This window comes from Trichosurus vulpecula, chromosome 7 (genome assembly GCF_011100635.1).
Source record: "Trichosurus vulpecula isolate mTriVul1 chromosome 7, mTriVul1.pri, whole genome shotgun sequence".
Lineage (NCBI taxonomy): Eukaryota > Metazoa > Chordata > Mammalia > Diprotodontia > Phalangeridae > Trichosurus > Trichosurus vulpecula.
In genome coordinates this window covers 93728483-93742144 of record NC_050579.1, presented here as the reverse complement: position 1 = coordinate 93742144, position 13662 = coordinate 93728483, and the positions used below count along the sequence as shown (strand labels likewise).

General features: G+C 36.5%; 1 protein-coding gene across 1 annotated transcript in view; it reads right to left on the bottom strand.

The window, feature by feature from the left end:
* The window catches only part of PRKN (parkin RBR E3 ubiquitin protein ligase), a 1915523-nt gene that overhangs the window by 166717 nt on the left and 1735144 nt on the right, over nt 1–13662 (bottom strand). The window lies entirely within an intron of this gene.

The following is a 13662-nucleotide window of genomic DNA, read 5'->3' as shown; positions in this document are numbered from 1 at the left end:
GGGAAAAAAAAACAACCCACTTTCTTAGATAAATTCATTAAGGGTGATACCTCAATTTACCTAGTTAAACTTATTGTCTTTCTCTACTCCTTGCAATTGGTGCTAGGACCAACCCGAGGGAAATGCCTCTTCATTTAGAAAGAAGGCATCCTATTCCTCTCTTATTCCATTCCATTCCATTCTATTTCTCAGACAGATTCTGACAGAGATTTCTGGGAAGTACCCCATTGATTCCTAGAGGGAAATAGTTCACAAAGAAGAGGGTGGGGTGTTCATTTAGGCTATCATTTCTTAGTTCAAGATTTCTGTAAATGTGCCCTGAAATATTTTTATGGTAGTCATGTTGGGGAGCATGGGGAATTATGCCAACTGATATTTCTCTTTCTCACTACTAGATATGGCTTGGAAATGCATTAATGATAAATTAAATTGTTTCTGTCACAATTGACTCTAAAAACAAAGCATAAGATCAGTATTAATATTTTTTCTTTGACATGGGGAAATATACTTTGGAGCTAACTCTTTTTTTAAATATATATCTAATGCACTTACATGCTGCATGCATTTATCATACAATGCCATGTGTTTTTCTAATATAATTGACTTTTTCCTAGAATTTAGCATGTTATTTTGCATGCTGCAGGTGTTTAATACAAATCCATTGAACTTGAATTTAAAATTTCAGATATTTAGAGTTAACTATGTTGAATGCAGTTATTAAAGGGGCTATGTGATGTTGATCCTATGACTGGAGCAGGTTTGTACCAGCTGGAGCTGGTTTTGTGATACCTCTGGAAAGTCCCTGTTGTTGCACCTAGAGCCCAAGGTTCTGAACAGATGTCACCACACCCTGAGCCTCCCCAGCCTTCTCTATGGATGTTTGGTTGTTATGTAAAACAACTTATGTAACAGCTTCAGGAGTGTGAAGTTTAAAAAGTTGAAGAGACATAGTTTCTGAGTAGTTAATCATTCTATTAATAATGCTAGCATGTTAAGGAAAGAGATGCTCAAAAATGGACAATTTCAACCCTAAAGATTATCTCTTCCCTTTTTTTTTATCAGAAGAGACTGCCTTCTCCATTACAGATAATGTCATACCTAGTATGAACCCTAAATAATTGAGTTTGTACTGAGGTACATAATAACCAATGTAACCTCAGTCCTAAAGCCAATTGGCATGTGACTCTCTTCTTACTGATGGAGATCACTGCCATGGTCCTGAGGCAAGCACAGGGTACTGGTCTCTACCAATAAAGAGAGCGTCCCATACTAATGGGTTTGGGTATTGGGGCTATACCGATAAGTGTTTATTAGTCAATCAAAAAGCATTTATTAAGTGCCTACTATGTGCCAGGCACTGTGCTAAGTACTGGGGATACTGTTTCAAGATTTTTTGTTGTCACATGGAGTCATTGGTTTCTATTTGGGCATTCTAATTTTCAGGAAGTTTATACCTTGAATGAAGTTTTGCATCTCTTGTGCCAAGCAATGAATTCTCTTTCCAGTTCTTTCTTTCATTACTCTTATTTTTTCCAATTTTTCTCTAGTGTTCTCTCTCTCTCTCTCTCTCTCTCTCTCTCACAGTTTAAGGGGGTAGACAGCATTCAAACAGCTATGAATGAACAAGATATATACAGGCAAAATTGGAGATAACCAACAGATGGAAGGCACTAGAATTAAGGGAGACTGAGAAAGTCTTCCTTTAGAAGGTAGAAATTTAAGCTGGGACCTGAAGGAAACATGAGAAGTCAAGAGGAAGTAATAAAGATGGAAAGAATTCTCCTAAGAGTATTCCTGGCTTTGGGGACCTTCCATCTTCAGGAAAAGATATTCAGACTCAGATATCATGTTCATTAGAACAAGGAACAAGAACACTAAGCAAATAATGCCTCTAGGCTCAAATTTCTTTTTCTTTTAATTCAAATTCCTGTTCTAGGGATTTGGATCTCTCTGTGAGGGAGCTTAGAGTAAGCATTCCTTATGCCTCCTGATTTGAATCTCTGAAGCCCAGACTGCTCACTATTCATTTATTCATCCAATAACTACCAAATAGCTCTGGCATTTAAGATTCCCTATCTTCATAGCTCCAGGTTTCTTCTCTTCTCTTATGTAAATGAATAATGGGCTGGGAGAAGGCATAAAAACAAAATGTAACCCATTGGGAAAAGTCATTGTCTCGTCTACATGCCTAGCCATATCCTTGGCCTTTATGATTCAGAGAAGGCTTTGAGTTTTCCTTTACATGGGATATCTTCAAGATTGCACAGGAAAGTTGCATTCTAACACTACCTTATTCTAGGCATAACCAACCTAATCCACCAAATCATTAACTGGTATAGCCTATACTAAGAAATACTTGTCATCCTGAAATAATGAGGTTTACCAAAGTAGCAACAAGGGTCTTTAATATAAAGACAAGGGAAAGGCAATTCAGGATACCATGCGGGACATTTGCATATTTCTTTTCTGAAGATCTCACTTTATTCTGAAATATTCATCATCATTTTGACTGAAAGATGATGAATATTTTGGCCACTGTAACTTTCAAATACCATTTAGTAAGGTGCAGAGGAGTTGCAGTCTGCTTTAGCATGGAGAAGACCAGCACCAAAATAAATAAACAAACAAACAAATAAATAAATGAATAAATAAATAAGTAAATGAAATTTAAAAAATCAGATATTCATGAAGAAGTATTTTCAAAGATTTTTATTCACATCTGTGCAGCATGCCCTTTAAATTATGTACGTGAAAAGATGTCATAGTTGGGAAACTACCTTCCTGGGAGTTCCTTCCTGCAATGAAACCACTAGTTTGTTGAAAAAAAAGGAAGCAGAGCCAAGTTGGTGGAGGAGTCAAAACCCCATCCTCCCCCCCAATCAGAACTTTTCCTAACGTATCGGAAAATGACCAGATCAAATCCTGATCGGGGAAATCCAAGACAAAGTCACAAGGAATCCTTTTTTTCCCTTTCCTCCAGCCCAGGCTAGAATAGAACGAAAGAGTGGGATCTTTAGACACTAGGAATAGGTCTGGCCAGAATCAGCCTGCTGGTTAGGGAGAGGCTAAATATGAGGATAAGTGAGGGTCACTAAGACAGAAACAGGTGTCAAATGGCAGTTCTGTCACTCATTACATTGTTCTGAGGAACATAGTCAGGGCAGACTGAAGGGACCTGTTCCCAAAGGTGATGTTTCCAAGTGGGGAGCACTGGAAGGTCCTGGCTTGTCTACCAAGAGAGGAATAAGTTCAGAAGTAAGCAGCCAGTGATATGGCTCAGATCTCAGGACTGACTTCTCTTGGCAGTGATGTCTCAGTTATAACTTCTAGCCCAATTTGAAGCCTGCAGATGAATAACTAGAGCTGCAATCCCAGACCAAAGGTGAATCTGCTGTTTGTCCCCTGTGAATTTGTAGAACTACCTAGTGACTGAGTTTAGCAGCAGTGTACTATCGATCAGATCACAATGCACGTCAGGTACTTGCAGAGATCAGATGAGGGGGGAGAAGAAATTGGATTTTACCATAGATCACACCATTTTGAAAGCACTGAAAGCTTGCAGGTTTCCAGCCCGGGCTGTCCCTACGATTCTGGAATAACACACCACTCAATACCCCAAAAAGCAGCAATAGGACTAGCTCAGGCCTTCTCTCCAGAAATGTCCAGAGCCTAGTGGTAAACATCAAGTCCACAGCTGAGAAATAGGTTGAAAGAATGAGCAAGCAAAACAAGAATCACACCATAAAAAGCCATTTTGGTGAAAAGGATGTTCAAATCACACAGTCAGAAGGAGAGAAAGATTCCAAAACATCTGTAAGCAAAACCTCAAAGAAAAATTATAACTTGGGTGCAGATTCAACTAGAAGTCCTAGAGTAAATAAGAATTTTTAAAAGTTATAATTTTTTTATAAATAAGATAAGAGAGATAAATTAGAAAAAATGAGAATGATAAAAGAACTGGAAAGAAGATTAATAGCTGGCACAAGAGGTCTAACACCTCACTCAAGCAATAAACTTCCTGAAAATTAGAATGGGTTAAATAGAGACTAATGACTCCATAAGACAAAAAAAATTAAAATAGTCAAAGGACTGGGGAAAAATAGAATATGTAAAGTATCTCATAGCAAAAACAACCGAACTAGAAAGCAGATTGAGAAGTAAACATTTAAGGATAACTGAACTATCCGAATGACCAAAACAAGAACTTAGATATCATATTTCAAGAATTAGCAAAAGAAAACTTCTCAGTCTCTGAGAACTGGGGGCAAAATGGAAATAGAAAAATCTATTGATTGCTTCCTGAAAGAAATCCCTAAAAGAAAACTTCTCAGATCATAATGAAAACCTAGAGCTTCCAGGTAAAATAATAAAAAAAAAACTACAAGCAGCCAGAAAGATAGAATACAAGGACTGAGACACCACAGCCAGGATCACACATGATTTGTCAGCCACTACAATAAAGGATCTGCAAACTCAGAATACAACATTCTAGAAGGAAAAAGATACAGGTTTACAGTCAAGAATACTTTACCCAGCGAAACTGAGCATACTTCTACAGACAGAAAAACATAACTTTAATGAAATGTAGAATATTCCAAGCATTCCTGATGGAAAGACTAGGGGTGCAGAGAAACCTGGAAGTTCGAACACAAGAGTTAAGAGAAATATAAAAAGGTAAACAGAAATAAACAATCAAGGAGACTAAACAGGGACAAAATATTTTCATTTGCATAAGGGGAGACGACTTACGTGTTCCCTTTAAACTCTATCATCAATGCAGGAGTCAAATTAGGTAAGGCATGGTAGGGATTCTGCTATGTTTTGATGATCATAAGCGAAGAGTGGAATGGAGGGGAGGGATATAAAAGAGAAGAACGTTAGGGAAAATCATCTCACGTTATCAGGGTGGGGGACTTGTCACTGAAGGGGTAAGTGACTTGTCCACAGTCACATAGCAAGTACATACTAAAACCAAGGCTTGAACTCAAGTCTTGTTGAACCCAAGGGTAACTCTTTAGCCACTATATTGCCTCTACTGCCTATTTAAATTTGTTGAAAAACTAGGATGAAAGTAATCAAAGTGGACTCAATATTGTATTCTTTTGAATGATTTGTCCAAGAAACAGAGTATTTGTATCTGTGATGTAGATATTCTCTCAAAAGGAAACCTAACACACAAAGCCAGTTTAATGTCTTTCCTTGAAAATGCTAAGCTTAATAGGTCTAAAATTCAAGCTATGAAAATTAAAAAGCTAAAGACTTTGTTCATGGCCCCCAACTATGGGTGAAAGTGATTATGGAGGTCATTACAAATGGCTACAAGGAAAATAGCCATTCCTGGAAAGTCTGGACACTCTGGAGGTCAGATACCCACTGAGTGGTTTCACTGGCATAGGCAGTTTAGTCACACAGTGATCAATTCTGAGAACACTGGAGAGTGGTTGGAATTAGTGTGAATTCTCTACACTTTTTCCTGGCTCTAACCGGGACATTCTGTAATTACAATGAAATGAAATCATGCTTCACAGTTTCACATCATCTGTAAAGATGTTATCTAGCATGAAAAGGAAGGGAATGAAAACAGGAGAGGCAGCTCATAGGATCTGCTAACGGAATAACTGGTGAGTGAACAGAGGTGAACTGGCCTTGGAATAAACCAATACGTGCAGCCCTAATTAGACAGTAAGGCAGGCAAAGAAGTGAGCTTTATGTCTGTTAATTAACTAGGATGATGTAAAATAGCTAAGCAATCCCAAGGAAAAGCCAAGAGCAGTTAACGTACCAGTGTGGTTAATTATTAGAAAGTGTTACTCCTTTAGTGTTTTCTATCAGGCACTTAGTGGATAATTTTCTTAAAGATGTTAAAAAAGCATTGTCATGCCTATAAATTACAGATTTGAAATGAGAAGAGACCTTCAAAATCACCTCATTCGACTCCTTTAATTTTACAGATGAAGATACCAAAGCCCAGAGAGCTAACATTATTTTTTTAAGGTCACAAAAGTAGTAAGATGCAAACACGGGGTCTGACCCCCAAAACTTATTCCAATACTTGCTGAGGATGTGATTACTTGTTTAAGTTGGTGTGAATTAAGTTAATATTATGAGTTTTCTTCCATGTTAAACTCTATCAAGGCTAGAGATGGACTTAGCTGTACTCAGTTACAATATGACGATCAAAAGTAGTTTATGTGATTTTTTTTAAAGAGACTGGTAAAATGCAGAATGAAGCCAAGGACAAATAGCCTTTTTTGGCCTCTTGACTGAGATGATTAAATTTAATTACAGTAATTATAGCTAAAGAAAAAAAACAATAGGATTGAGAATACCAGTTGATTCATTAAACGATTATCTTAATCTTCCAAGTCAAATAGGCATATATAATAGCCAGAATCATTTTATGATAATGATAGAAAATCTGGAGGTGTATTCTTCTCAGCTTCATTTCACAATTTAAAGCTTGCAGGGAGGTTGAGTTCACCTAGGCAGGAACAAACTGAACTATGGAAGGTGGAGGACAGTAACTAGCTGATATCCATGTCTGATAAATGGAAGGCATAAAAACTAGACTTAAAATGCTAGGTTTAGGACACCTCTGAGGGATCTGGGATAAAGAATATCATGAAAACTCGACTTGTGCTAAATTAGATTGAAATAAGGTAAATTTTATTATGATTTTACATGCAAAAGATCTGATGGGAAGGATGAAGTGCCATTCATCCTGGAGGTAAAGAATGGATTAAAGGACTCATAAGGTTGGTTACCACTTGATATGTCTACAATCCTGTTATATTGATTCAGGGTAATTGTGCTTTCTTGGGTATAAGCTATGAGAGATACATTTTACATTGTGACTTGGCATTTTAAAAAAATCATGACTGTTAGTTGCATCCCCAACTAACTGTATAATCTATATACCAAGTGATTAAGAAAATTTTAAAAAGATGAATGGATATAAGATGTTGAGACTTTAATTTACAAATAAATGATGCTTTATACCTAGCAAATTGGCAAGGATGCAAAAAGTAGGGATAGTCAGTGATGGAAGGGTTACAACCTTCTTACAAGAAGTTAGGCATATTGGTTCATTGTTTATGGAACTGCAAATAGGTACCACCATTTTGGAAAGCAATTTGGAATTTTGTTAATAAAGCGACTAAAATGCCCATACCTTTTGACCTAGAGATTCTGCTACTATATCTCTATCCATACATAAAACATATACATGTATATACGTGTGTGTATCGTACACACATGTATTTTAATGACCATATTGAGGAATTGCTAAACAAACTGTGATACATTAATGTCATAAAATACTACTGTCATAAGAAAAGACAAATATGATAACTATAGAGAAGCATGGAAAGACTTACACAAACTGATGCAGAATGAAGTAAGCAGAACCAAGAAAACATCACACACAATGATAACAATCTAAATGGGAAGAAGAACAACTACAAAACAATTGCAAGTGAATGTTACAAGACTGCAAAGAACAAAAGCATGATCTGCCTCAAAGACACACCTCCCATTTCTTTTCAGAGGTAGGAGATTCACCTTATGTATACTTTCAGACTTTTTCAATGTATTGATTAGTTATGCTGATTTTCTCCTTTTTCTTTTTGTCTTTAAAAATACTCTGTTACTCTGATGGCTTTCTGGGAGGGGCAAGGGAAAAGTTTCCTGAGATATAACAATGAAAATTCTATTAAAAAAAAAGAATAAATGATGCGCATTCACCGTTTTAATGAAGGAGAATTTAGTCCTAATGCTACAGCATTGGCTTTCTCACTAACTGATTGTGACCCAAGGAAAGATTAGAAATGAGAGAATTAGAAAAACGAGAGTTTAAAAGAACAGGATAGTTAAAGACTTCCTTCAAAAATAAATTACTTTCATTTCAGATGTTTTGGGTTTTATTTAATAAAATGTCTTACATGGGTGGTCTTATTAAAATGGCTTGTCCTTAATCTTGAAATATTAAATTTACTGTTATTCATCAAAAGATAATTGCCAACCTTGTTTTGTCCCTTGTAGACAATTATTAACTGTAAAATTCCCATATATGGCACAGAAGCCAAGATGTTTTTCTATGGTATTGTTAGTTTGCTACCAAAATTGCGAAGTGCTCTTTTAAAATATTTCAGAGGATTTTCTCTCTTTGTATTAATCAAAAAGTTTGTAGGAATAATATTTCATTTCCAACTGCATCACTAAGACATAAAAGAACTCTTTCAAGGAAATGTCATTATCTTTCATGGAAGAACAACATGAGCACTCTCAATGTCACCATTTAAGATATAGAGAGTTATCTATAGTGGAGGTCCCACATTTTAAAAGTCTAATATTATTTTAAAGCTGTCGATAGAAGATGGTGGCTGGAAAGCAGGGACTAGCGTGAGCTCCCCACCAAGTCCCTCCAAAAACCTATAAAAAATGGCTCTGAACCAATTCTAGAACTGCCGAACCCACAAAACAGCAGAGGGAAGCAAGGCTCCAGCCCAGGACAGCCTGGATGGTCTCTGGGTGAGATCTATCCCACATGGAGCTGGGAGCTGGGAGAGGAGCAGAGCAGAGCCCAGCATGAGCAGCTGGGACCAACCAGACCAGGAGCCAGGTGGAGTGGGCCCTAGCACCCTGAATCAGTGAGCTGCGGCAGTTACCAGACTTCTCAACCCACAAACACCAAAGACAGTGGAGAAGGTTAGTGGGAAAAGCTGTGGAGTGGAAGGAGATCGAGGTTTGGCCACCGCCCTGGGGCAGCGGAGGTAGGGCAGCTACAGCTGCTGTTGCTTCCCGCCCCAGGCCCACCTGGTGGGAGGAATGAAGTGGTGGATCAGAGCAAGAGTGCACAGCCTGCTGAAGATCTAAGCCCAGTCTGGGCTGGGGGTTCTTGGGGAAGGAGCAGTGCTGGTGTGACAGAGCTGGCGCATCCCCCCCAAACATGGAACATAGAACTCTTTAGTCTACAAGCAGTCATACCCCGCTGAAAAACTCAAGGGTCAAGTTAGTTGGTTGGCAATATGGCCAGGACGCGAAAACACACCCAGATTCAGTCTCAGACTTTGCATTCTTTCTTTGGTGACAAAGAAGACCAAAACATACAGCCTAAAGAAGTCAACAAAGTGCAAGAGCCTACACCAAAAGCCTCCAAAAAAAACATGAACTGGTCCCAGGCCATGGAAGAGCTCAAAAAAGGATTTGGAAAAGCAAGTTAGAGAAGTAGAGGAAAAATTGGGAAGAGAAATGAGAAGCATGTGAGAAAACCATGAAAAACAAGTCAATGACTTGCTAAAGGAGACTCCCCAAAATACTGAAAAATACACTGAAGAAAACAACACCTTAAAAAATAGACTAACTCAAATGGCTAAAGAGCTCCAAAAAGCCAATGAGGAGAAGAATGCCTTGAAAGGCAGAATTAGCCAAATGGAAAAGGAGGTCCAAAAGAGCACTGAAGAAAATACTACCTTAAAAATGAGATTGGAGCAAGTGGAAGCTAGTGACTTGATGAGAAATCAAGATATTATAAAACAGAACCAAAGGAATGAAAAAATGGAAGACAATGTGAAATATCTCCTTGGAAAAACCACTGACCTGGAAAATAGATTCAGGAGAGAGAATTTAAAAATTATTGGAATACCTGAAAGCCATGATCAAAACAAGAGCCTAGATATCATCTTTCAAGAAATTATCAAGGAGAACTGCCCTGATATTCTAGAACCACAGGGCAAAATAGAAATTGAAAGAATCCATCGATCGCCTCCTCAAATAGATCCCAAAAAGAAATCTCCTAGGAATATTGTGGCCAAATTCCAGAGCTCCCAGATCAAGGAGAAAATACTGCAAGCAGCCAGAAAGAAACAATTTGAGTATTGTGGAAACATAATCAGAATACCCAAGATCTGGCAGCTTCTACATTAAGAGATTGAAGGGCTTGGAATACGATATTCCGGAGGTCAATGGAGCTAGGATTAAAACCAAGAATCACCTACCCATCAAAACTGAGTATCATGCTCCAAGGCAAAGTATGGATTTTCAATAAAATAGAGGACTTTCAAGCTTTCTCAGTGAAAAGACCAGAGCTGAATACAATATTTGACTTTCAAACATAAGAATCAAGAGAAGCATGAAAAGGTAAACAAGAAAGAGAAATCATAAGGGACTTACTAAAGTTGAACTGTTTTGTTTACATTCCTACATAGAAAGATGATGTGTTTGATTCATGAGACCTCAATATCATAGTAGCTGAAAGGAATATGCATATATATATGTTTATGTATATATATATATATGTGAATGTGCATGTATGTATATATGTATGTGTGTGTATATATATATGTATATACATATATATATATATATATGTGCAGAGAGAGAGAGAGAGGGTAGACACAGGGTGAGCTGAAGATGAAGGGAAGATATCTTAAAGAAATAAGTCAAATTAAGGGATGAGAGAGGAATGTATTGAGAGAGGGAGATAGGGAGAGATAGAATGGAGTGGATTATCTCGCATAAAGGTGGCAAGTGGAAGCAGTTCTGTGGGAGGAGGGGAGAGGGCAGGTGAGAGGGGAATGAGTGAATCTTGCTCTCATCAGATGTGGCCTGAGGAGGGAATACCATACATACTCAATTGGGTATCTTACCCCACAGGAAAGAAGAGTGAAGAAGATAAAAAAAGGGGGGGTGATGGAGGGGAGGTCAGATGGGGGTACAGGGTCAAGGGAGAAAATTCAATAAAGTGGGATGGGTTGGGAAGGAACAAAATATAGTTAGTCTTTCACACCATGAGTATTGTGGAAGGGTTATACATAATGATACCCATGTGGCCTATGTTGAATTGCTTGACATCTTAGGGAGGGTGGGTGGGAAGGGAAGAGGGGAGAGAATTTGGAACTCAAAGTTTTAAAAACAGATGTTCAAAAACAACAAAAAAATGGTTTTCCATGAAACTAGAAAATAAGATACACAGGCAATGGGGTGTAGAAATTTATCTTGCCCTACAAGAAAGGAAGGGAAAAGGGGATGGGAGGGGAGTGGGGTGACAGAAGGGAGGGCTGAATGGGGAGCAGGGCAACCAGAGTATATGTCATCCTGGAGTGGGGGGGAGGATAGAAAAGGGGAGAAAATTTGTAATTCAAACTCTTGTGAAAATCAATGCTGAAAACTATGTTAAATAAATAAATTAAAAAAAATCAAATTAAAAAAAAAAGCTGTTGATAGAAGCAAAAAAAGAAAAAAAAAACCCTAAACTTAAAGTAAGCTATTATCGAACAATTTGTTAAACAACTCAATTAACTGGCACATATAGAATATAATGATAGCGGACTCAGGAATACTGTAAAATAATAAAGTACCTCTTGAAATCCACTTTATGTGTATCCCCACTTATATTTGGTACAGTGTACCACAGTAGATTCCTCATTCTCCTGTGTTATGTAAATATATCTCATCAGCTGTGCAGTCACCTGATCAAGATGTTGCAAAAGTTTGTACTCTTGCAGAATAAAATGTCAGGCTTTTTGAAAACCTTCAACACAGGGTATGTGCATTACAAGCCATTTTTAAAGCCATCATACGACCATCACAAATGTTCTGCGGAAACAAAACTTATATTGCTTCTCGTTGCTCTATTCTCTTTTCCAGTTTAAACTTATCCAATGTTCTATCTATCTGGCAGATTTCAAATAAACATATTGGCAACAGTGGTCAGTCATTTAGGATAATTTCTGTGACAGTTGGGCTGATGTGTCAATGATAGAAGAAAAAGTCACATCTGAAGAGTTTCAGTACATATACACGTTGATATAAAAAATTGTCAAAAAACTAAGTAATATATGTAACTCAATGTTAAATACTTTCATCATTTAACACAAGTGCTTTTCATTAGTCAGTAAAAAGTAAATATTTTATATCATAAACAGCTATTTATTTTTATCCAAAGGACTCATGATGGAGAGAGTTGTCTACATCTAGAGAAAGAACTATGGAGTCTGGATGCAGATTGAGGGAAACTATTTGCTCTCTTTTTTTCTTTTGTTTTTTTTCCTCTCTTTTTTTGTTTCTTCTTTCTCATGATTCATTCCATTGGTCATAATTATTCTTTACAACTTGACTATTGTGTAAATAAGTTTAATACGAGATTATATGTAGAAGATATATTGGATTCCATGCCATCTTGAGGAGGGAGGGGGGAAAGGGGGAAGAAAATTTGGAATGAATGCTTAGATGACTAAAAATTTAAGTCTCCATCTCTCAGCAAGAAAGCTTATAAAGTTATCCTTCTGTTTTCTATCACATAATTGTGTGAGCAAGCATTTTCACTTTGTTCTTGTTTTAAAACAAAACACAGAAATAAATGATGCAAAATGAGATTTAAGAATGTGTTTGGTGGTGAAGCAAATACTACAAACTTTTATTTATATAAAAAGTCCAAGATAGGAAAAAATAAGTCCACATATGATTATTATATTATGTTAAACATCTTCCAAGTTGCAACTTATTTCACTAAAATGTCATTTATGTTCAACAAAATTTGTAAAAAAAATTGATATGAATACTATTGGTATTAATTAATATGAATAACATTAGTTATTAATCAATATTAATAATACATATAGAGAATATTAAGCAGAGCAAGTCTAGCTGGATTGCTTATTTTGATTTACATAGAAAATTTCATATAGGAACATTCATGATTATTTTATGATTAGTGTTATAGTTTTATATTAATTTTAATAATTATAAGTAAAATAAATGTTTGTATTTTATGATGGTAATTACATAATTTTAAAAATTAATTAATTAAATGTACTTAATTAATTCAAAGCTTTTTGGAGCAAAAGTTATTGCAAATAAATCTAAAGAAATATCATGAACTGTATATTAAATTACCCCAATGGTTCACAACATATTTTTGTTGTTGTTGAAAAGGGTTCATGAAACAGAAGTTAATGGGAACCAACGATATAGTATAATGACATTCCACAGGAATACCTTCTGGTCTTTCTTATGTATTTCTTTTTAGTGCCTCTAAATCTTGGAAACCAAATCCTTGTCAGAGATATTTGACACAAAGAAGTTTGTCCAATGTAATCAAAATTATCTATTTTATCTTTTGTAATTGTTCCTTTATCATATTTGGTTAAGAATTTATTTCAAGGGGATGCCCATCAATTGGGGAATGGCTGAACAAGTTGTGGTATATGAATATAATAGAATACTATTGTGCTATAAGAAATGGGGAAGATAGAGACTTCATAATAACCTGGAAAAACCTACACAACATAATGCTGAGTGAGTTCAGCAGAACTAGCAGAACATTATACACAACCACAGATATATTGATTCTGTGATGACTAACCTTAATAGACTTGGCTCTTCTCAGCAATACAAGGTTCAAAGACAACTCCAAAGGACTCATGATGGAGAGTGCTAACTACATCTAGAGAAAGAACTATAGAGTCTGAATGCAGATTGAGGCAAACTATTTGCTCTCTTTTTTTTTCTTTTGTTTTTGTTTCTTCTTTCTCATGATTCATTCCACTGGTCATAATTATTCTTTACAACTTGACTATTGTGTAAATAAGTTTAATGTGAAATTATATGTAGAAGATATATTGGATTCCATGCCATCTTGGGGAGGGAAGAGGAAGAGGGGGA